A 22,974-nucleotide genomic window follows, 5' to 3' on the forward strand; every position below is an offset into this window, starting at 1 on the left:
ACACACAACCTGTTTGTGGAAATACGCCCTTATTGGCTAAATCCTTGGGAAGTTCAGCAGAGACCAGCAAGAAATCAGAACATTGATACCTTATATGTAGAACTCAGCCCCGATCTACAGGACATTGAGGACATTTGCAAAAAAAATTATAGTCACCGAGAAGCTCAAGCCATAGGCCACTTTTGCACGGGCGTTTTTTGTTCTGTATTCGTAAGCCAAAACCTGGGGTGTATCCAAAACACAGAGGAGGTGCAAATCTTTCTTTTAGGCTGTGTTCCCACGTAGCGTAAATGCTGAAGAAGTTCTGCAATGGAATTCAGTGCGAAAATTCCGCAGCATTTACAGTAGCAGCAAAGTGAATGAGATTTAGAAAATCTCATGCCCACGCTGCAGAAAAAAAACGCAAAAAAGTTGTGCGGAAAGTGGTCAGCGGTGCAACTTTCAATTCCTCAGCATGTCAATTTATACTGCGGGTTCTGTGCAAAGATGCTGCGTGTTTGGCCCATAGACATCAATAGGGAGCATAAATTCCGCAACAGATTTGTTTTGTTGTGGTTTTTACAGCATTTATGCAGTGGAAAAGCTGTGAAAACCGCTGGAAATTCGCAGGAGCACATATACTTTGCTATAATCAACATTTAAGACTAAGGGTATGTTCACACGATTAACAAAATACGTCTGAAAATACGGAGCTGTTTTCAAGGGAAAACAGCTCCTGATTTTCAGACGTTTTTTGAGCAACTCGTGTTTTTCGTGGCCGTTTTTAGAGCGGTTTTCAATAGTCTATGAAAAAACGTCCCAAGAAGTGTCCTACACTTCTTTTGACGAGCCGTCATTTTACGCGCCGTATTTTGACAGCGACGCGTAAAATAAAGGCTTGTGGGAACAGAACATCGTAAAACCCATTGCAGGCAATGGGCAGATGTTTGCAGGTGTAATGGAGCCGTCTTTTCAGGTGTAATTCGAGGCGTAAAACGCCTGAATTACGTCTGAAAATAGGTCTTGTGAACATACCCTAAATCTGCTCAGCTTAAACGCACTATTTGCTGTGGATTTCTGTGACAGATTTATCTGCGTTTTGTTTGCGATTCTGCTGCAGATCTTCTGTTGCAGAAAATCTGCAATGTATCCTGTGTGTGGGAACATACCCGTATACTTTTTAAGTTCCACTCCTGGTTTTGCCTTACAAATACCTATGCAAAATACTGACCTAAATACTGTCATGTAAAAGTGGCCTTAATTGCAGAAAACGAGGATCCAGAATAAAGTGGTCATCAGATTGCACAAGTCTTCAAATTCCTAACAAAAACAAACATTTCAAGTATAGTCATGTGAAAAGCACCACATGTAAAAGTTTCGTATTTTTTTTATTTACATGTGGATATATCCAAATTTCAAACCGTATATAAAGCAGCTTTCACACGAGCATGAGGGTATGTTCACACGCATAATAAAAACAGCTGTAAATTATGGAGCTGTTTTCAAGGGAACACAGCCTGATTTTCAGCCGTTTTATGCATCAAGCGTTTTTACGGCCGTTTTTGGAGCTGTTTTTCTATTGACCCAATGACAAACTGCTCCAAAAATGGCTCAAGAGGTGACATGCACTTCTCTTTTATGGGGCGTTTTTATCGGCGCAGTTTTGAAAAATAATGGGTGCGTAAAAAACGCCCCGTGGGAACGAAACGCAGTTTTTAACATTAAAATCAATGGGCAGATGTTTGGAGGCATTAAAGAGGCTCTGTCACCACATTATAAGTGGCCTATCTCCTATATAAGGAGATCGGCGCTATAATGTAGGTGACAGCAGTGCTTTTTATTTAGATAAACGATCTATTTTTACCACTTTATGAGCGATTTTTAGCTTTATGCTAATTAGTTTCTTAATGCCCAAGTGGGCGTGTTTTTACTTTAGACCAAGTGGGCGTTGTACAGAGGAGTGTATTTTCAGCCGTTTTGCAGGGGTGTGTACGGCCCAAAAAACGGTTGCAGATAGGTCGTGTGAAATTACCCTTAAACTGGTTCTTTTTTTGCACCTGCATTACAGACGCAATGTCCATACATCCCATGGTCTCCGGAGAACTAGTTAGAGCACTATAGAAGCCTATAATGCAACGCCTGTTGTCAAACTGTGGGAAATCAGGGTGTTGTGTCCGTGACAAAAAAAAAGCATCCTTACTACATGTTGTCTACACCGCATTCCAAATTATTATGCAAATGTTATTATTCTCTGATTTTCCTAAATAGTCGATGCAAATGACAGTCAGTATAATCTTCAAGCCATCAACCGTTGGAGTATAATGCGAATTTTATTGAACAAATCTCCTAATAACAGATTTTTTTTTAGAAGTAAAAAAACGCAAAATGCACTGTTTTAAATTATTATACACAACAGAGATCAAAACATTTTAAAGGTTGTAAAGAGAACTAAAATGGTAATTTGTTGAATTTGCAGCATCAGGAGGTCATATTTACAGAAATCAAAAGCTCTTTCAATCAAAAAAAACTTAGCAGGCCAAGTTACATGTTAACATAGGACCCCTTCTTTGATATCACCTTCACAATTCTTGCATCCATTGAATTTGTGAGTATTTGGACAGTTTCTGCTTGAATATCTTTGCAGGATGTCAGAATAGCCTCCCAGAGCTTCTGTTTTGATGTGAACTGCCTCCCACCCTCATAGATATTTTGCTTGAGGATGCTTCAAAGGTTCTCGATAGGGTTGAGGTCAGGGGAACATGGAGGCCACACTATGAGTTTCTCTCCTTTTATGCCAATGACACAGAGGTATTCTTTGCAGCATGAGATGTTGCATTGTCATGCATGAAGATAATTTTGCTACGGAAGGCACGGTTCTTCTTTTTGTACCACGGAAGAAAGTGGTCCGTCATAAACTCTACGTACTTTGCAGAGGTCATTTTCACACCGTCAGGGACCCTAAAGGGGCCTACCAGCTCTCTCCCCATGATTCCAGCCCAAAACATGACTCCGCCACCTCCTATCTGAATGAACCCGTCTGCTCTGAATCAACCACAAATCTTTTCACAGTACGATGATCACGCTTAAGTTTTTCAATGTTTTCATACCTTGTCCAAGGTATTGCACTATTTCACGCTTTGCGGCAGCAGAGAGATCCTTTTTCTTTCCCATATTGCTTGAAACCTGTGGCCTGCTTAATAATGTGGAACGTCCTTCTTAAGTAGTTTTCCTTTGATTGGGCACACCTGGCAAACTAATTATCACAGGTGTCTGAGATTGATTACAATGATCCAAAGAGCCCTAAGGGTATGTTCACACGGCCTATTTACGGACGTAATTCGGGCGTTTTTGCCCCGAATTACGCCCGAAAATAGCGCCTCAATAGCGCTGACAAACATCTGCCCATTGAAAGCAATGGGCAGACGTTTGTCTGTTCACACGAGGCGTATATTTACGCGCCGCTGTCAAATGACGGCGCGTAAATAGACGCCCGCGTCAAAGAAGTGACCTGTCACTTCTTTGGCCGTAATTGGAGCCGCTATTCATTGACTCCAATGAATAGCAGCGCTAATTACGGCCGTAATTGACGCGGCGTTCAAGCGCCTGCACATGCCGGTACGGCTGAAATTACGGGGATGTTTTCAGGCTGAAACATCCCCGTAATTTCAGCCGTTACGGAGCCCCGCCGTGTGAACATACCCTAAGACACAATACCTTCCGTGAGTTTAATTGAAAAACTAATGATTAAATGTTTGACACTTAAATCCAATGTACATAATAATTTGGAACACTGTGTATATCTGCGGTGAAGGCTCCAATAATTCACTGTATTTTACGATATTTTTTACTTGTGCTCCCACAAGGTATAGGAGATTATGATTCACTGAAGTGATAAATGAGTAAAACGTATAAATTTTATTTGATAACTCTCTAAAAACAGGGGTACAATCACCACTGTGAAAAAGCCCCACCGTGCTCATTAAAAACATATTAAACAAATTCTGCAATTACTGGTTCATTTGTGAACCCACATCTAACTGAGTATGCTTGAAAGATATATATAGGATCAGCATTTAAACATTGGTGTATCGGTGGATTGGACCCTAAAACACACCAGAGCCTGCAGTTACCGCTCCTAAATCACCTGGTGTTAGGGTAAACAACGATGCCGCCGTCACCTACGCTATGATCCCTACCATCAGAAGCCTGCATCATAAATGTTGCGCAAAATGGAAGAAACCATACGGCACCCATTAAACTCTGTGGCTTTCGTTGGGCACCTTTAGTGTTCATCATGTGACAAAGCTGCCTCTTCTCTTTTGTGTTCTGCTCCTATGATGGAATAGAACAAAAACCCAAAACACACTTGTGAACCTAAAAAAAAGCTGTAAACATGTTTACGGCTTTTTTTTTAGGTTTTATCGCTTTTAAAAAAGGAAAAACTATTTTTTTTAAATAAAAAATAAATTTGTTTTGCGCTACCCTATTCTGAGAGCCCTGACTTTATTTTTTCATCGATTGAGCAGTCTGAGGGTTTATTTTTTGCAGGATAAGCTGTTTTAGTATCATTTGTTGTTTTAAAATTATTCTTTTTTCACCTTGAGAGTTATTGTTATATTGTAATAATCCAGACTCCTACAGAAGCAACGATACCAATCTTGTTTATTTATTTTTTTTAGCTTACATTTTTTTGCACACTAAACGTTATTTCACACTATTAATACCTCTAGGGGATCGAAACCAGCAATCGTCCGATCACTGGTATAATACACTGCAATACTAATGTATTAAGAGGCAGAAAGGAGGACCTAGGGGGGCCTTCTTTAGACAACCTTTGGCATCCATGTTTGTGGCCGCCAGGAAGAGGCAGCCTCCTTCGACAGCTTAGAAGCCGCTGTTAATATTAACCGCAGCATCTAAATGGCCAGGATTAACACGATAACTGTTCCTGGCCATTAGTGCAGGGTGTCAACCGTAATACACAGCGGACACCCACAGCGTAGGGGGCAGGCACAGCACATGAGCCCGCTTCATACTTCAACCCCCGCCCCAGGACATGATGTTACGTCCCGGTGCATGAATGGGTTAGTCTACAAAATGCACAACTGTGTTTTGGTTTGTGAGGCAAATATCTGGATGGCATTTCTTCCCATAGGCTTCTCTATAGGACTTCAAAACCATGTATGAAATGACACCAAATGAAAAACACAACCAAAACCACATGTAACAATTTAATAACGCTAGTGTTCTTAATAAGGTTTTTTTTAAATTGCCAGAAAAAGTGTGTGAAGGAGGTCTGAGGAGGCTAGATAGAGCTGTTTATTTGGGTTTACAAGTTTTAAAAAGAGAAACGACAAGGCCTCCTTCACACACAGAAAAGGTCTTGCGTTTTAAACTGCAACAAAAAAAGCCTATGGGATAAACACCTAAAAAAAACAACACCATACCTAGAGTATGCGGCCTTTAAAGAAAAAGGCCACGGACCATAAAACTGCCTCAAAAACAGTTGTGTGTAATGCATTTGATATTTTACTTTAAAATTTAATGTAACATCTGGCTGCACTAAGAAACACTTAAAAAACACCATGAAAAATGTGGTGTGAATCCAGCGCCAAGAAATGGCTAAAAATGACCCATTGATTTCAATGGGATGCGGAGGAGTTTTTTTCCCCCTCGTGCGGAAAAATAGTCTCGCGGGAAAAGGAGGGACCTGCTGTATCTTCAGGCATTTACGCCTCTGAAATCAATGGGAGGCAGAGAAAGCGGATGTTGCAGCGGTTTTTTGTCTGTGGCGTTCAATTGGCGTGCAGGCAGAGCAAAATCTGCCTCAAAATTTCAAACAGAATTTTGAGGCAGATTTTCAGCCTGCAAAAAACTCAGTGTGAACCCAGCCTTAGTGCTAACGCTGAATACTGGGTATAAGCTGCTAAAATCTTCACCGAGCTGCCCACTGTTTCCTATGTTCCTAAATGAAGAATAAAAGCCTTGCTTTATAGGTCCCATTACAATAGACTTTAATGTAACATCTGGCCGCACTTAAAATTGCATGAAAAAAATAAGACAGGAAAACACAGCAAAATACTGGCTCTTGAGCTACTTCTGATGCATTCAAACTAAAATATAAAAAGCACACCACCATGTATTTATTTAATGTGTAAATTGATCTTTTATCACTGTTCTAATAAACCGTGAGCCAAGCTTTTACTTGTGGATAAATACACAATGTGTTCCCTCATCCAAAAAAAAATAATTAAAAAATGTGCAAGTGATTTAACCCCTTCCCGCCGCAGCCCTTTTTCAGATTTTCATTTTTGTTTTTTCCTCCCCACATTCCAGAAGCCATAGCGTCTTTATTTTTCCGTCGATATAGTACTATGCGGGCTTGATTTTTGCGGGACGAGTTGTAGTTTTTTGTAGCTACATTTATTTTGCCGTATAATGTACTAGGAAACGAGAAAAAAAAAAAAAAAAAGTTATTTGTGGGGTAGAAAATGAAAAAAAAAACAGCGATTCCTCCATGGTTTTTCACCCACGGTTTTTACGCCAATGTTCAATTAAAACAACATGTTAACTTTATTCTGCGGGTCAATACGATTATGGCGATACCAAATACGTATAGTTTTTTCTATATTTTACAAGTAAAAACCTAAGTGTAAAAAAAGAACATTTTGTGTCGCCAAATTCCGAGAGCCATAACTTTTTTATTTTTCTGTCGATTAAGCGGTATGAGGGCTTATTTTTTGCAGGATAAGCTGTAGTTTTTAATACCATTTTTGTGTAAATGCGATGGTTTGATCGCTTTTTATTTCATTTTTTTGTGGAAGATTAGGTGACCAAAAAAATAGCGATTCTGGCGTTTACAATTTATTTTTATTTTTTACGGCGTTCACCGTGCGGGTTAAATAATGATATATTGTAATAGTTCAGACTTTTACGGACGCGGCGATACCAATTATGTTTATTTATTTTTTTTTTTAATATGCTCTAGGGGGAAAATGGCAAAAGGGTTTTTTTTAAACTTTTTTTTTTGTGTAAAAAAAAATTAAGTTATTTAACTAATTTTAACTTTTTTTTATTAGTCCCCCTAGGGGACTTCCACCAGCGATCGTTAGATCGCTTGCACAATTTACTGCAATACTAATGTTTTGCAGTATATCGTGATTCTGACAGTCATCTATTAAGCCCTGCCAGAGGCAGGGCTTAATAGGTGCACAAAGATGGCGAACCTGGGGGCGTTCATTAAGCCCCCAGGCAGCCATAGCAACCATCGCCCCCCACGATTGCGTTGCGAGGGGTGCAATGAGCTGTTAGAGGGGGTCGCCCCCCTCTTTGAGGATTTAAAGGAATTTAACTAGTTACTCTGAAGTGTCGGCTGTAATATACAGCCGACACCGGCATCGTATGGAGCGGGTTCACTGCGTGAGCCCGTTCCATAGTTCTCCTACCCGACTTTGGCGTATGGATACGTCAAATGTCGGGAAGGGGTTAAAACCCACAGCCCAAACTTACATGGTTTCTAATCTAAGGACGAGAATCACTAGACTAGATATCTCCCAGCAAGAGTCTAAAAGTTGACCAAACACATTAGCTGCATGTCAGCCGAACCCACCAATATCGGCGGGACCGGCCGACCAGCTAATGTGTATGGCGGTGTCGCCACTCTCCCCCAATGGCACTATATCAGGGGAGACAAGGATCGGGTAGTTGAATTTCAACATGCCCGATCCTTCAGTTTGTAAGGAGATAAGCCGCTGTCAGGAGTTTGGCAGCAGTTTTCTCTCTATTGAAAACACATGCACGCCCGGCCCAACGTGCATGTGTCTGGAAGAGTCATTAATAATGGCTGCCGACAGAACTAGTTTAAGGCAAGCCTAGGACTGCAAGGTTTATGGTCAGAGAAGCATGCGTCTCAGTACAACTGCTCAAAGTACTGTTACATCATCATCAACTGCTCAAAGCACTGTTACATCATCAACTGCTCAAAGTAAGTTATGTTGTTAAGTTTCAAAAAGTTAAGCATTTCTTCTTTAAACTGTTGCCAACACAGGACGAGGATGCTCGTCCTGAGCAGCGGGGACTTCGCACATTAGGACGAGCATTCTCGTCCTGTGTGACAGCCGTCTCTGCGTGCGAAGGAGAGCACCGCTCTGGCAGCGGAGAGAAGAGAAACATCCTCTCTCCGCCGTTAACCCTTTGAATGCTGCGATGAAAGCTGATCGCTGCATTCAAGGAGAGGGGACTGCACTTTGATCGCATCACAGAAAATAACTAAAATTGACGCGATTAAAGCCCAGAACTTGTATGGCCAGACAGCCCAGGGTCCATTGAAGGGACCCCAGTGCTGTCTGAACAAATTTCCTGTTAGGGCATACTGAGCCCTAACAACTGCCTGTGTACAATCAGTAACAGGCTAATGTACTGGCATATAGATCTATGCCAGTACATTACAGATAAAAAAAAAAAAATCAAAATGAAAAATCCCTTTATGGGATTAAAAAAAAAAAAAAATAGTTAAAATGAATGAAAAAAAAATTAATGATAAATAGTAAAAAAAATAGACAGAACACTTTTTTTATAATAAACTTTTTAAAATATAAGTCCCAAAACATGAAATAACACATTTGGTATCGCCACGTCCGTAACAACCTGTACAACAAATGTATAACATTATTTATGATGATCGGTATAGTGTAAAAAAATATTACAACTGCTTTTTTTCTGCATTTTCGCCAAAATAAAAATTTATATAAATTAAACGATTATGTAGGTACCATTTTTTTGGTACAAACATTAAGTACAACTCGTCCAGCAAAAAACAAAGTCTCATACAACCACGTCGTACAAAAATTAAAAAAAAAAAGTTGAGCATCAGGATGCAAAGAGGGAAATATAAAAAAAAAAATTGTTCTGTCCTCAAGCCCAAAATTGGCCGTGTCCTTAAGGGGTTAAAAAGAGTTAACCTCTTCTCATACTGTGGGTTACCCAGGTGATTGACTGGATCTCATTGCTAGTAATCCCTGAAGTCAGATGACAGCGGCAGGGGAAGCACAGTGTAAACTTGGATTTGCTGCAGTGGCTTGCAGAATATTCTACATGGTGACCTTTGAAGTTAATGGGCATTCACCATTTTCAATGAACACTTGTGGTCATCCAGAGCCAAAAGCTGCCCTCTGTTTTAGCTAAAGGACATGGTACTCCATTTGGAACCATTTTACTCAGATTTGGTATAAGAAATAGGGGTTGTAAAGTCTTTAATGATTTGGGCATTTCATAAATAATATAGAAAATGTACAATCCTAAAGACAGAAAAGATTAGAGCTTGGCTATTATTTCTGCTTCATCAACACAAGAACTTTGCTCCTAATTTTCAGTACATATAGTGAGCAGGCAGACAATTCTTGTACGGTCATCAAGTTTCTTGACATCTTGTGATCACCCTAAAAAAAACAAAACAAGCCAGTGAATAGTAAGATATATCTATAGCTCTCATTAAATAAGAACATAATTGAACAATTATTTTGTTAACCCACAGATTACTACTTCTGACAAAGCTGCCTTTATCAACAATTGGGGGGGCAGGCCTTAAGAAGCACTAGACAAGTGGGCTATGAACATGCAGTATACCAAGTACCGCCATTAAAGGGAATGTGTTGCCAGCAAAACATGTTTTTTTTTTAGTTAAACAATTAGTGTGTAGGTGATTAAACATTGTTCTAATTTTTTTATATTTTTTTCACGAGTCAGGAATTATTATAAATTGGATTCAATTTATAATATTTCCCAGCACTGGTCACTAGATGGAGCAATTCCTAAAATTGCAGCATTGCATGTGGTAAAGCAACCACATTGCTTTATGCTGCAAAATTGGGAAAAAATCCCTCGCTCTAGTGAGCTCTCAGAATCCCCCCCTACTTTATCCTGGCTAGTGCCGGGAGAAACTAGGGGTTTGAACGGTCTAACCTCCTACACTGTGTGTCGCCATTTTTTGAGCTAACACACAGTGAAGAAGGTTTACATACACTAGTAAAACACACTGAAACACGAACATACATAGAAATCACTTACCTGCTCCAGTCGCCGCAGCTCCCTCCGGTCCGTCCGCTGCTCCATGTGCACAAGTCCGGAAGCCGCGACCGGAAGTAGTAATCTTACTGGCCGGCCGCGACTTCCAGTCCACAGGAAAATGGCGCCGGACGGCGCGCATTTCAAATCGGACTGTGTGGGAGCGGCGCATGCGCCGTTCCCACACACACGGCGTACATCATAGTGGATGGAACGGGCCCCGTTCGCATTCCCTATGGGACTGGAGCTGCCGTATTCCATGTCTGTATGTGTCGTTAATCGACACATACAGAAATGGAAAAAAAAATGGCAGCCCCCATAGGGAAGAAAAAGTGTAAAAATAGAAAAAAGTAACACACAAACACACAAATAAATATAAACGTTTTTAATAAAACCCTAACATAAAACTGATATAAAAAAAAAAATGTTGGTGACACTGTTCCTTTAAAGAGGATCTGTCACTTTATCAATTCCCTATCTCCTAACTAATCTAATAGGAACTTTGCTGGTGATAACTAGTGTAGTTTTTTTCAAAAACTTATTATTTGCAAAGTTATGAGCATTTTTCTCAAATGCTTATTTGCCTATACTTTCCTAATAGGAGGGGACTAGTTCTTTTCACTCTGGGCGGTGTGTCAGAGCAGCAACACAGCGTGATCATATAGTATACAGCTTCCATTCCGGACTGCGCTTTCACCGCTAGAACTACAGCGCCATATGAAAGATTAGAATCTCATCTTTCATATACCACCAGATAGGTGGTCCACAGCCCAAGATATGGCTGTTTGAAGTGATCCCCCTTCCCCCCAGTCTCTCACACTGTGTGAAGCAGCTTCATGCAGATAGGACAGCGTCAGACGCTGTGAGGTAGCTGCACCTCAGGAGAATCGCTGCTGTTACCTCCCACTTGTCTAATAAAGGCTCATTTACATATTTAGAAAAAAAAGCTCAAACTTTTTGGGACACAATTTTCACTAGAATTATCAGTGTGACAGCGCCCATCAGATTAGCTAGGAGATACGGCATTACTAAAGTAGTGACAGGTCCTCTGTAATTTGTAAATCTGACTGAGCCAGGTCCTCCTTCCTATTGTATCTGGTAAGTTATTATTCTTCTGTTCTCTGCAGTATTTTGTACTGAATTAGTAGAAATACAGCTAGGGCTCCACAGACTTCTGGTTTCAGTAAAAACATGGGTTAATGTGCTTCACTATGGGGGAAAAAGTCGCAGGTAACTGCCAACAGTCACAAAAATTTTGTGAAGGAATCCTTGCAAATGGTTGCATGACTTTTCCCTACAAGACTACACTAAAGTGGCTTTACCGTTAGCAAAAGTCACCAGGGAGCCCTAGCCTAAAATTAAAAATAGCATAGATGTAGCCTCAGATAAATCCTTTAAAGCATCAACCGGAGATTATCTCCTGTCAGGAGGAGTACAATAATAATCATCAACGGCTACATATCTATTGTAATATCATCAAAAGAGCAGCATTCATCACACAGCTGACATAATGCAGTCTTACCATTATCCTTCATGAACGACCCTTGGGCATTTTCATCCATGCTGCCAATGTTCTGCTTTTACCAGGTACAGGTCATACTTTGGCAGTGAACACCATGTACTAGAACAAACAGAATGAAATAGTTGTAGTATTCTAAACTGGCCAAATAAATGTGTGCTCCCCTCACCCCTGAACACACAGCAACTTTAAAGAACATAAAAAACAATGATGGAATCAGTGTCTCACCAATTGCATCCTGTTCACTAGTGATCTTAAAAACGTCCATAGATCAGTTTAGAAGCTTTATGTAACCTCAGGTAAATCCTTTAAGGCTTCAGTTACAGAATAATATTTCCGTTCAGGAGTACAATGCTCATCATTGGCTACATGTGCTTTGATCCGCAAGATTACATGTATACCTGTGTAGTGATAACTCACCTTTCCATGTGTGATCATCGCTTTCCATAACACCTGTTGGGGAATTTGGAAGGATATAAAAAAAAATAAAAAAAAAAAAAAAATTACAATGTGTCTAATATATTGTCATTTACCATGTGCTGCAGAAGGTGCCCACGTGCAATAATATCACATAACAACCAGGTATTACAAATATTCCAACTGCACAGTAAAAAAACCAAAAGAAAAACCAAGCAATTCTTATGGTGGTGGTGGGTTTGGGGGTTTAGGAGTTCCAGTAATGTGCATAGTCTCAGGTAAATCCTTTTTAACATCAATTATAATATAAATCAGGAGTACAGATGTCATCACCGACTATGCACACAATATTTGGAAAATTATAAGTTACAAATAAGGTTCTTCCAAAAAGGGCAGCCTACAATTTGTCACCACAGAAACATCAGTTATAGCTGACTGCTTGTTATGCCTGTCTATCGGCTTTTTATTAACCCCTTCCCTCTTTAGCCACTTTTGACCTTCCTGACCAGGGCCGCATTTTTCAAATCTGACATGTGTCACTTTATGTGGTAATAACTCCGGAATGCTTTCACCTATCCAAGCGATTCTGAGATTGTTTTCTCGTGACACATTGGACTTTAAGTTACTGGCAAAATTTGCTCGATATGTTCAGTATTTAATTGTGAAAAACACCAAAATTTCGCGAAAAATTGCAAAAATTAGCATTTTTCCCAATTTAAATGTATCTGCTTGTAAGACAGGCAGTTATACCACACAAAATTGTTGCTAATTAACATCCCCCATATGTCTACTTTAGATTGGCATCGTTTTTTGAACATCCTTTTATTTTTCTATGACCTCACAAGGCTTAGAACTTTAGCAGCAATTTCTCACATTTTCAAGAAAATTTCAAAAGGCCATTTTTACAGGGGCCAGTTCAGTTGTGAAGTGGCGTTGAGGGCCTTATATATTAGAAACCCCCAAAAAGTCACCCCATTTTAAAAACTTCACCCCTCAAAGTATTCAAAACAGCATTTAGAAAATGTCTTAACCCTTTACACATGTCACAGGAATTAAAGCAAAGTAGAGGTGAAATTTACAAATTTCATATTTTTTTGCAGAAATAAATTTTTAGTACAATTTTTTTTATAACACAGAAGGTTTTACCAGAGAAATGCAACTCAATATTTGTTGCCCAGTTTCTGCAGTTTTAGGAAATATCCAACATGTGGCCCTAGTGTGCTACTGGACTGAAGCACCGGCCTCAGAAGCAAAGGAACACCTAGTGGATTTTGGGGCCTTATTTTTGTTAGAATAAATTTTAGGCACCATGTCAGGTTTGAAGGGCTCTTGCAGTGCCAAAACAGTCAAAATCCCCCAAAAGTGACCCCATCTGGGAAACTACACCCATTAAGGAAATTATCTAGGGGTACAGTGAGCATTTTGACCGCACAGGTTTTTTACAGAAATTATTGGAAGTAGGCCGTGAAAATTAAAATCAACATTTCTTCAAAGAATATGTAGGTTTAGCGATTTTTTTTTCTCATTTCCACAAGGACTAAAGGAGAAAAAGCACCGTAAAATTTGTAAAGCAATTTCTCCCGAGTAAAACAATACCCCACATGTGGTAATAAACGGTTGTTTGGAGACACGGCAGGGCTGAGAAGGGAAAGAGCGCTATTTGGCTTTTGGAGCTCAAGTTTAGCAGGAATGGTTTGCGGAGGCCATGTCACATTTACAAAGCCCCTGAGGGGACAAAACAGTGGAAACCCCCCACAAGTGACCCCATTTTGGAAACTACACCCATTGAGGAAATTATCTAGGGGTATAGTGAGCGTTTTGACCCAACAGGTTTTTTGCATAAATTATTGGAAATAGGCCCTGAAAATGACAATCTAAATTTTTTCAAAGAAAATGTAGGTTTAGCTAATTTTTTCTCATTTCCACAAGGACTGAAGGAGAAAAAGCACCGTAAAATTTGTAAACCAATCTCTCCCGAGTAAAACAATACCCCACATGTGGTAATAAACGGTTGTTTGGCGACACGGCAGGGCTGAGAAGGGAAAGTGCGCTATTTAGCTTTTGGAGCTCAAGTTTAGCAGGAATGGTTTGCGGAGGCCATGTCACATTTACGAAGCCCCTGAGGGGAAAAAACAATGAAAACGCCCAAAAAGTGACACCATTTAGGAAACTACACCTCTTGAGGAATTCATCTAGGGGCGTAGTGAGCATTTTGACCCCACAGATGTTTCATAGAATTTATTAGAATTGGGCAGTGAAAATAAAAACAATCCTTTTTCTTCAATAAGACGTAGCTTTAGCGCAAATTTTTTCATTTTCGCAACAAATAAAGGAAAAAAAAGAACCCAACATTTGTAAAACAAATTTCTACCGAGTACGGCAATACCCCATATGTGGTCATAAACTGCTGTTTGGGCACACGGCAGGGCTCAGAAGGGAAGGACCGCCATTTGGAGTGCAGATGTTGCTGGATTGGTTTCTGGCGCCTGTGGGCCCAAAACAGTGGAAACCCCCCAGAAGTGACCCAATTTTGGAAACTACACCCCTCAATGCATTTACCTAGGGATGTAGTGAGCATGTTAACCCTGCAGGTGTTTTGTAGAAATTAGTGTGAACTCGATGTTGCAGAGTGAAAATGGGATTTTTTCCACAGATATGTGGACAATATGTGGTACCCGGCTTGTGCCACCATAACAAGACAGCTCTCTAATTATTATGCTGGGTTTCCTGGTTTTAGAAACACCCTACATGTGGCCCTAATCTCTTGCCTGGACAGTCGACCAGGCTCAGGAGTGAAAGCGTACCATGTCAAATTGAGGCCTAATTTGGCGATTTACAAAATATTGGTTCACAACTGCAGAGGCTCAGATGTGAAATAATAAAAATAAACCCCTGAGAAGTGACCCTATTATGGAAACTGCACCCCTCAAGGCATTTATTAAGGGGTGTAGTGAGCATTTTCACCCCACAGGTCTTTTCCATAAATGAATGCGCTGTGGATGGTGCAAATTAAAAATTTATATTTTTCCCTAGATATGCCATTCAGCGGCAAATATGTCGTGCCCAGCTGATGCCACTGGAGACACACACCCCAAAAATTGCTAAAAGGGTTCTCCCGGGTATGACTGTGCCATATATGTGGAAGGAAACTGCTGTTTGGGCCGCTGTAGGGTTCAGATGGGAGGAAACGCCATTTGGCTTTTGGAGAACGGATTTTGCTTGGTAGTAGTTTTGTTTGGAGTCTTACTAGTGTTTCCGTTTATAATGTGGGGGTACATGTAAGCCGGGCGGAGTATATAAGGGGCATAGTCAGGTGGTATAATAATGGGGCAAAAAAAAACAATAAAATGATCCATAGATGTGTGTTACGCTGTGAAGCAATCCTTTCTGCACAGGCCGGTGTCGCACTGATATATGGCGTCCTTTATTATCCCCCTTTTGGTCCGCACTCCGGGCCTTTGTAGTTTGGGGAATTTTTCTAGGAAGTATTGTCCTGGTATAATACGGGCACCGTCGCTTCCAGCGGATATGTTTGGGCCCTCCCTTTCCTGGTTCCCTAATTTTAGGTCCTTGATAAATCGCCTCTTCAAACAGAAGAAATGTTCCCCTCGGGCACAACTGCATATTTTTTTATTTCCTGACTTATTGGAGCCTTAACTAATTTTATTTTTCATAGACGTAGTGGTATGAGGGCTGGTTTGTTGCGGGACGAGCTGTAGTTATTGGTACCATTTTGGGGTACATGCAACTTTTTGATCACCTTTTATCCTATTTTTTGGGAGGCCAGGTAAACAAAAAAACGCAATTCTGGCACAGCTTTTTTTTTTTTTTTTTTTATACAGCGTTCACCACGCATTATAAACTACATGTTAACTTTATTCTGCGGGTGAGTACGATTCCGGCGATACCTAATTTATAGCACTTTTTTATGTTTTACAACTTTTTGCACAATAAAATTACTTTTGTAAAAAGAATGTATTTTTTCTGTCGCCAAGTTGTGAGAACCATAACTTTTTAATTTTTTTGTCGACGGAGGTGTATGAGGGCTTGTTTTTTGCGGGACGAGCTATAGTTTTTATAGGTACCATTTTTGGATACATGCGACTTTTTGATCACTTTTTATTCTAACATTTGTAGGGCAAAGTGACTAAAAAAACAGAAACTCTGGTAACATTTTTTAAGGTTTTTTTTACGCTGTTCACCGCGTGCAATAAATATTATAATATTTTGATACCTCAGGTCGTTACGGTCGCGGCGATACCAAATACATATGGTTTATTATTATTTTTCAATAATAAAGGACTTGATAAGAGTAAAAGGGGGATTGTGTTTTATTTGATTACTTGAAACTTTTATTGTTTTCAAACTTTCATTATTTGCACTTTTTTATACTTTTTTTTTACACTTTTTCTCAAGTCCCACTAGGGGACTTGAAGGTCCAACGGTCAGATTTTTTTTTTTTTCTAATACATTGCACTACCTATGTAGTGCAATGTATTAGATCTGTCAGTCATTCACTGACAGCAAGCCGATTAGGCTTCGCCTCCCAGCGGGGCCTAAATCGGCTTCCGTAATGGCAGAGCAGGAGACCATTGTGTCTCCTGTTGCCATAACAGCAGTCGCCAGTCCTGATTGCCTGTCAGGGCTGGCGATCTGCTAGTAACCGCTACGATGCAGCAATCGCTTTCGATTGCTGCATCGAAGGGGTTAATGGCAGGGATCGGAGCTAGCTCCGGTTCCTGCCGTTACAGGTGGATGTCAGCTGTACAGTACAGCTGACTTCCACCGCTGATGACGCAGGATCAGCTCCTGACCCGGCGCCATCTTGCCGGCAGCTACGGAAGCCGATCAGGCTCCGCCGCCGGGCGGATCTTGACCGGCTTCGGTGCTAGGCAGACCGGGAGGCCAGTATTAGGCCTCCGGTTGCCATTGCAGCCACCGGAACCCCGGCAATTTAATTACTGGGGTTCCGATGAGCTGCAAACACCATAAGTGCAGCGATCGCGTTTGAGCGCTGCACTTAAGGGGTTAATGGCGGGGATCGAAGCTAATTTCGGTCCCCACCGTTACAGCCGGATGTCAGCTGTAAGATACAGCTGAGATCCGGTGATGATGGGACCGGCTCAGCTTCTGAGCCGGTCCCAAACATTCGGCGTACATGTACGGCAAGATGCGGGAAGTCAATGCTTTCCATGACGTACATGTACGGCAAATGTCGGGAAGGGGTTAAGGAGCCTCACACACAAGCGTGTACAGTCCGTTATATACGGTCCGTACGTCAGACGCATTTCCCAGACCAAACACACTTCAGAGAGCCGGGCTCCTAGCATGATCGTTATCTATGACGCTAGGTGTCCCTGCCCCCCCCCCCACGGATTGTTGTGGCAGTCATTTTTTGCAAAGCTGAAAAACGTCAATATCTCAGTAGGTTTATAAAACATAACTACCAAATTTAGCCTGCTGCGGTCATGCCAAACAGGATTCTAGATTTATCACTCTTTGGGTATGTTCTCACGGCTTATTTTCAGCCGTTTTGACTTTAGCGTGTGAACATACCCATAACGTAACTTATTTAGTAGGTTTGACCTTCGTTGATTTTTTTACCTCTGCATCAGGTGCTTGGAGTAGGCAGCCACAGTATCCGTGTACCAGTCTGTAGCACTGGTAACGTGTGAGAAACAGACATCTTTGTGAAGCTGCAAAAATAATTACAGTATTACAAAACCAGAAACAGATAGATTGTATGGACAGTAGGGTGGCCCTGAGCTATAGGTAATATTCCGAAAGTTCATATTTTGCTGCTCCCACCCCCTAATCCTGTTCCAATCAACAACAAAAAAAACAACCATGGAGCCCTGTCGTCCTTTTTGGCGCTGAAGCATTAAGAAATTCTTATCCTCTTCATCATATTTTGTTACAAAATAAGTAAACGATGCACATAACATTATAAATAGGGAGGTTATAAAATAAGTTTATCTAATAATATAAGTTTATCGAAGAATAATAATAATAATAGTAGAAGTCTAATAATAATAATAATGAAAAATCACAACATAATTCACACGGCAAACATTTGGTGATTTTTCATATTAAGGCCTCCTGCACACGACCGTAGCCATGTGCATGGCCGTGATTTTCGGGTCGGCCGGCAGTGGAGTGTCACCCTCGGGCCATGCACATTATTTTCTATGAGCCTGGATAATAAGACATGTCCATTCTTTCTGCGGTCCAGGCTCCTGGGATATGCACGGACTGTGGAAACCACAGTCGTGTGCATGGGCCCATAGGAATGAATGGGGCCGCAATTCTCCTGTGGATTTTCTGGGGAATTGCGGCCGCAAAAGCATGTTCAGGTGCATGGGGCCTTACTAAGCAATAGCAAATCAAATGCCATCGGGAAAATATATATATATATATATATATATATATATCACATGCTAATTAAATAAATGAAAACTTGCATTAATTTCCATTACTAGCGCTTAAAAAATAAAACGAAAAAAAAAAAAATGTTATCTGAAAAAAATAACTTTCCGGGCAAAAATTTCAAAACTTGATGGTCGATGAGGGTCGCCGCACAGTTGTTAGATTGAGCAAATATTTTGCTGATTGGAACAAGATAGGGGGGGTGGGAGCTAAACTTTTAGAAAGTTGAAAAATAAGGGCCACCCTAATGGACAGGGCTATGAAAAGCCGGTTACTAATACAAGTAATGTCTGCAACAGGTTTTTAAAATGATGAAGGGTGTTTGACTGTTTTCCTCTAAGGGCATGACCACACATGGCGGAATTCCTCCGCAACTGTCCGCATCAATGCCGCACCTAATCCGGGTTGCGGATTACGGCTGCGGATCTGCACAAAATGTGCAGAAAATTGATGCGGACTAGCTGCTGCGGACTGCGGGAAAAGTGCTTCCCTTCTCCCTATCAGTGCAGGATAGAGAGAAGGGACAGCACTTTCCCTAGTGAAAGTAAAAGAAATTCATACTTACCGCCCGTTGTCTTTATGACGCGTCCCTCCTTCGGCATCCAGCCCGACCTCCCTGGATGACGCGCCAGTCCATGTGACCGCTGCAGCCTGTGCTTGGCCTGTGATTGGCTGCAGCCGTCACTTACACTGAAACGTCATCCTGGGAGGCCGGACTGGAGACAGAAACAGGGAGTTCTCGGTAAGTACGAACTTCATTTTTTTTTACAGATACATGTATATTGGGATCGGTAGTCACTGTCCCGGGTGCAGAAACAGTTACTGCCGATCGCTTAACTCTTTCAGCACCCTGGACAGTGACTATTTACTGACGTCTCCTAGCAACGCTCCCGTCATTACGGGAGCCCCATTGACTTCCTCAGTCTGGCTGTAGACCTAGAAATACATAGGTCCAGCCAGAATGAAGAAATGTCAAGTAAAAAAAGCAAGACGCATCCGCAGCACACATGACATGTGCATGACAGCTGCGGACTTCATTGCGGAACTTTGAATCTCCATTGAAGTCAATGGAGAAATTCCGCCATGAGTCCGCCACTGCTCCGCAACAGACAGAGCATGCTGCGGACACCAAATTCCGCTCCGCAGCCTATGCTCCGCAGCGGAATTGTACGCATCGTGTAAACGAACACTGCTAAATTAAAGTGAAAGTCAATGTAGAAACGGCTCCGCTGCGGATTAACGCTGCGGAGTGTCCGCAGCGGAATTTAAGTGCAATTCCGCCATGTGTGAACCCGCCCTAAGGGTATGTGCACACACACTAAATACGTCCGTAATTGACGGACGTATTTCGGCCGCAAGTACCGGACCGAACTCAGTGCAGGGAGCCGGGCTCCTAGCATCATACTTCTGTACGATGCTAGGAGTCCCTGCCTCTCTGCAGGACAACTGTCCCGTACTGTAATCATGTTTTCAGTACGAGACAGTTGTCCGGCAGCGAGGCAGGGACTCCTAGCATCGTACATAAGTATGATGCTAGGAGGCCGGCTCCCTGCACTGTGTTCGGTCCGGTACTTGCGGCCGAAATACGTCCGTCAATTACGAACGTAATTAGTGTGTGTGCACATACCCTAACACGATGCGCTCCGGTTTTAGTAAGAATGAGTTTTACACAACGGACACTCGCTGCGTAAAAACTCCTGCATGTGTGAACGGCCCCATTGAAGTCAATGGGTCCGTGTGCTGCGCATGATTTCCCTGCGCAGCACACGGACGTTATTCACGTTCGCCTGAATGAGCCCTAAGGGGATTCTACCATGAGGAATATTGTTTATAGAGAAATTTAGCCCAATCTAAAAAAAAAAAAATAATGCTTATATCACCACATATTTCAGGAATAATATAGGGGTAGCACCACCTGCTGTTTCTTTTTAAGAGATGCGAACAAGGCCTAAAAGCTATTGAATAGAATCAGCATGTGGCGATATTCTAATATATTTCCTGAAATATCTGGTCACATCTTGTGCATTTTGCGCGCATGCGCCGCTCCCACACAGATCAAAACGAAGCTCGTTCGTAGAGCGAAATCCGGCGCCATTTTCATGTGGACTGGAAGCTGCTGCCGGATAGTAAGATGACTACTTCCGGCCGCGGCTTACGGCCATATGTTCAACCAAGCGAAGGCGCAAGGAAGAGGAGCGTAGACCAGCGGAGGCAGGAGCAAGTAATTTATGTTCATGTGTATTATGTTCGTGTGATACGGTCTGCTGAGCCCTATATCTAATCCTCCTACACTGTGCAGTCGCTCAGAAAATGGCGGCACACAGTGTAGGAGGTTTGAAGACATTCAAACCCCTCCTTCTCCTGGCACTAGCCAGGAGGGAGGAAGAAAAAGGGGGGGGGGGGAAGAGAGATTGTGTGAGGACAGTAGAGGAGAGTGTGTCCACCCCAAATTTGCAGCATAAATCAACGAGGTTGATTTACCACAGTGACCATGCTGCAATTTTGGGAACTGCTCCCTCTAGTGGCCGGCACATGGAAATGTTATAAATTAGAATCTAATTTATAATATTTCCTGATGTATGAAAAAGTTAAAACAGTGTGTCGTCACTCAAATTCTAATTGTTTAACTGGAAAAAAATATTTTCTAGCGACACATTCCCTTTAAGGGAGATATTTAAAGAGACTCTGTCACCACATTATAAGTGCCCTATCTCCTATATAAGGAGATGGGAGCTGTAATGTAGGTGACAGTAATGCTTTTTATTTAAAAAAAACTATCTTTTTTCACAAAGTTAGGAGCGATTTAAGTTTATGCTAATGAGCTTTCTTAATGCCCAAGTGGGCGTACTTTTACTTTCGACCAAGTGGGCGTTGTACAGAGGAGTGTATGACGCTGACCAATCGGCATCATGAACTCCTCTCCATTCATTTACACTGCACTAGCGATATAGATATATCGCTATGTGCAGCCTCATACACAAACCCTAACATTACTACAGTGTCCTGATAATGAATACACATGACCATCCAACCTGGACGTCATTGTGTACTCACAATCCTGACACTTCTCAATCTTTTTTTGTGAGATTCCGGTAAGTGAAACCAAATCCCGTTTAGCTCCGAGATCTCGCAAGATTTCGTATCCGTTGCTGGAATCTCACAGAAAAGATTCAGAAGTGTCAGGATTCTGAGTACACATGACGTCCAGGCTGGATTTCATGTGTATTCATTATCAGGACACTGTAGTAATGTTAGGGTTTGTGTATGAGGATGCACATAGCGATATATCTATATCGCTAGTGCAGTGTAAATGAATGGAGAGGAGTGCATGATGCTGATTGGTCAGCGTCATGCACTCCTCTGTACAACGCCCACTTGGTCGAAAATAAAAGTACGCCCTCTTGGGCATTAAGAAAGCTCATTAGCATAATCCAAAATCGCTCCTAACTTTGTGAAAAAAGATTGTTTTTTTAAATAAAAAGCATTACTGTCACCTACATTACAGCGCCAATCTCCTTATGTAGGAGACAGGGCACTTATAATGTGGTGACAGAGCCTCTTTAAAAGGGGTTTTCTGAGGATACCACATAGTTACCATTGCAATTCCCAAAAACGTTGCTGCATAGTTACCATTGTAATCCCCCCCCCTCTGACGTCAGAGAATGGCCTCCATAAAGGACGTCACTGCAGCAGATATCACATGCCACAGCACGGGAACAGCGAGGAACTTAGATACAGGGCAAAGCTTGTTAGCTTAGTCTTTTTTAGCACTATTGACAATTCTACCCCACATAGAACAAAACACAAGGAACTATACTTTTTTTTTTTTCTCCTTTCCTTTTATTGTTAAAATTCTTGTATGGATAAACTTTAAAAAAACACAGCATAATAACGTCAGTAACTATAGCTATGTAGTAAAGATACAAAGGACAGCCGGCCACGTGACTGAGCTTCCAACATGGAGTCAACACGTGGTCACTGAGGGTGAAGTCCAGTGCAATGCAAGCCAGAAATCAGTCCACAGTAAAATAAATATATATAACTCTGCATTACAATACAAACATATAATCCGATACGTCGATAACAACGTGCAATAAAAATACATTACCGACCTCTCCATAGTCATCCCGCCAACTGAGGAAGCGTGTAACTCGCCCAACTCCCCTAGAAGGCTCGTGTAAACTATAGACCAGCCCCTGTAGAGGGGCACCGCCCAGCGTGCAGGAGCATCAGATTAATATCCGGAAAAATTTACAAATACCGCATCAGCGTCTTATTCTCAGAATCAGATAAATAACATCTTATCATGTAGAGAAACTGATATTTACGACAACTTTATAAAGTTTTTTTGTCACGTGATTAAATCATTGCTGTTCTGCTTATGTCCAGCAGATGTCCCTATAGCGTTAGTACAATTGCTGTGCTGCTACTTGAGAGAACTGCCGCGCAGAACACATCTGGTCTATTTGTATAGAGATTTTTGTGGCTTGTACTCATCAATGTCTTAGGGTTTTACCCCTCATAATAAAAGCAGATTTAGTCCAACTTTATATAATGAATGCTTTATCATA

The 22,974-nt window shown here is 41.4% G+C and overlaps 1 long non-coding RNA gene across 1 annotated transcript; it reads right to left on the reverse strand.

The window, feature by feature from the left end:
* Window positions 1-9,199: 9,199 nt before the first annotated feature.
* LOC142652959 (uncharacterized) lies at window positions 9,200-22,735 on the reverse strand. Its single transcript, XR_012847993.1, has 5 exons — window positions 22,516-22,735; window positions 17,582-17,673; window positions 11,981-12,013; window positions 11,564-11,662; window positions 9,200-9,416 (listed from the first exon to the last, which is right to left on the reverse strand). It is a non-coding gene; the product is annotated as an uncharacterized LOC142652959 (long non-coding RNA).
* Between the last annotated feature and the right edge of the window lie 239 nt (window positions 22,736-22,974).

The sequence above is a fragment of the Rhinoderma darwinii genome, chromosome 5, assembly GCF_050947455.1.
Source record: "Rhinoderma darwinii isolate aRhiDar2 chromosome 5, aRhiDar2.hap1, whole genome shotgun sequence".
In the NCBI taxonomy this organism is placed as follows: Eukaryota; Metazoa; Chordata; class Amphibia; order Anura; family Rhinodermatidae; genus Rhinoderma; species Rhinoderma darwinii.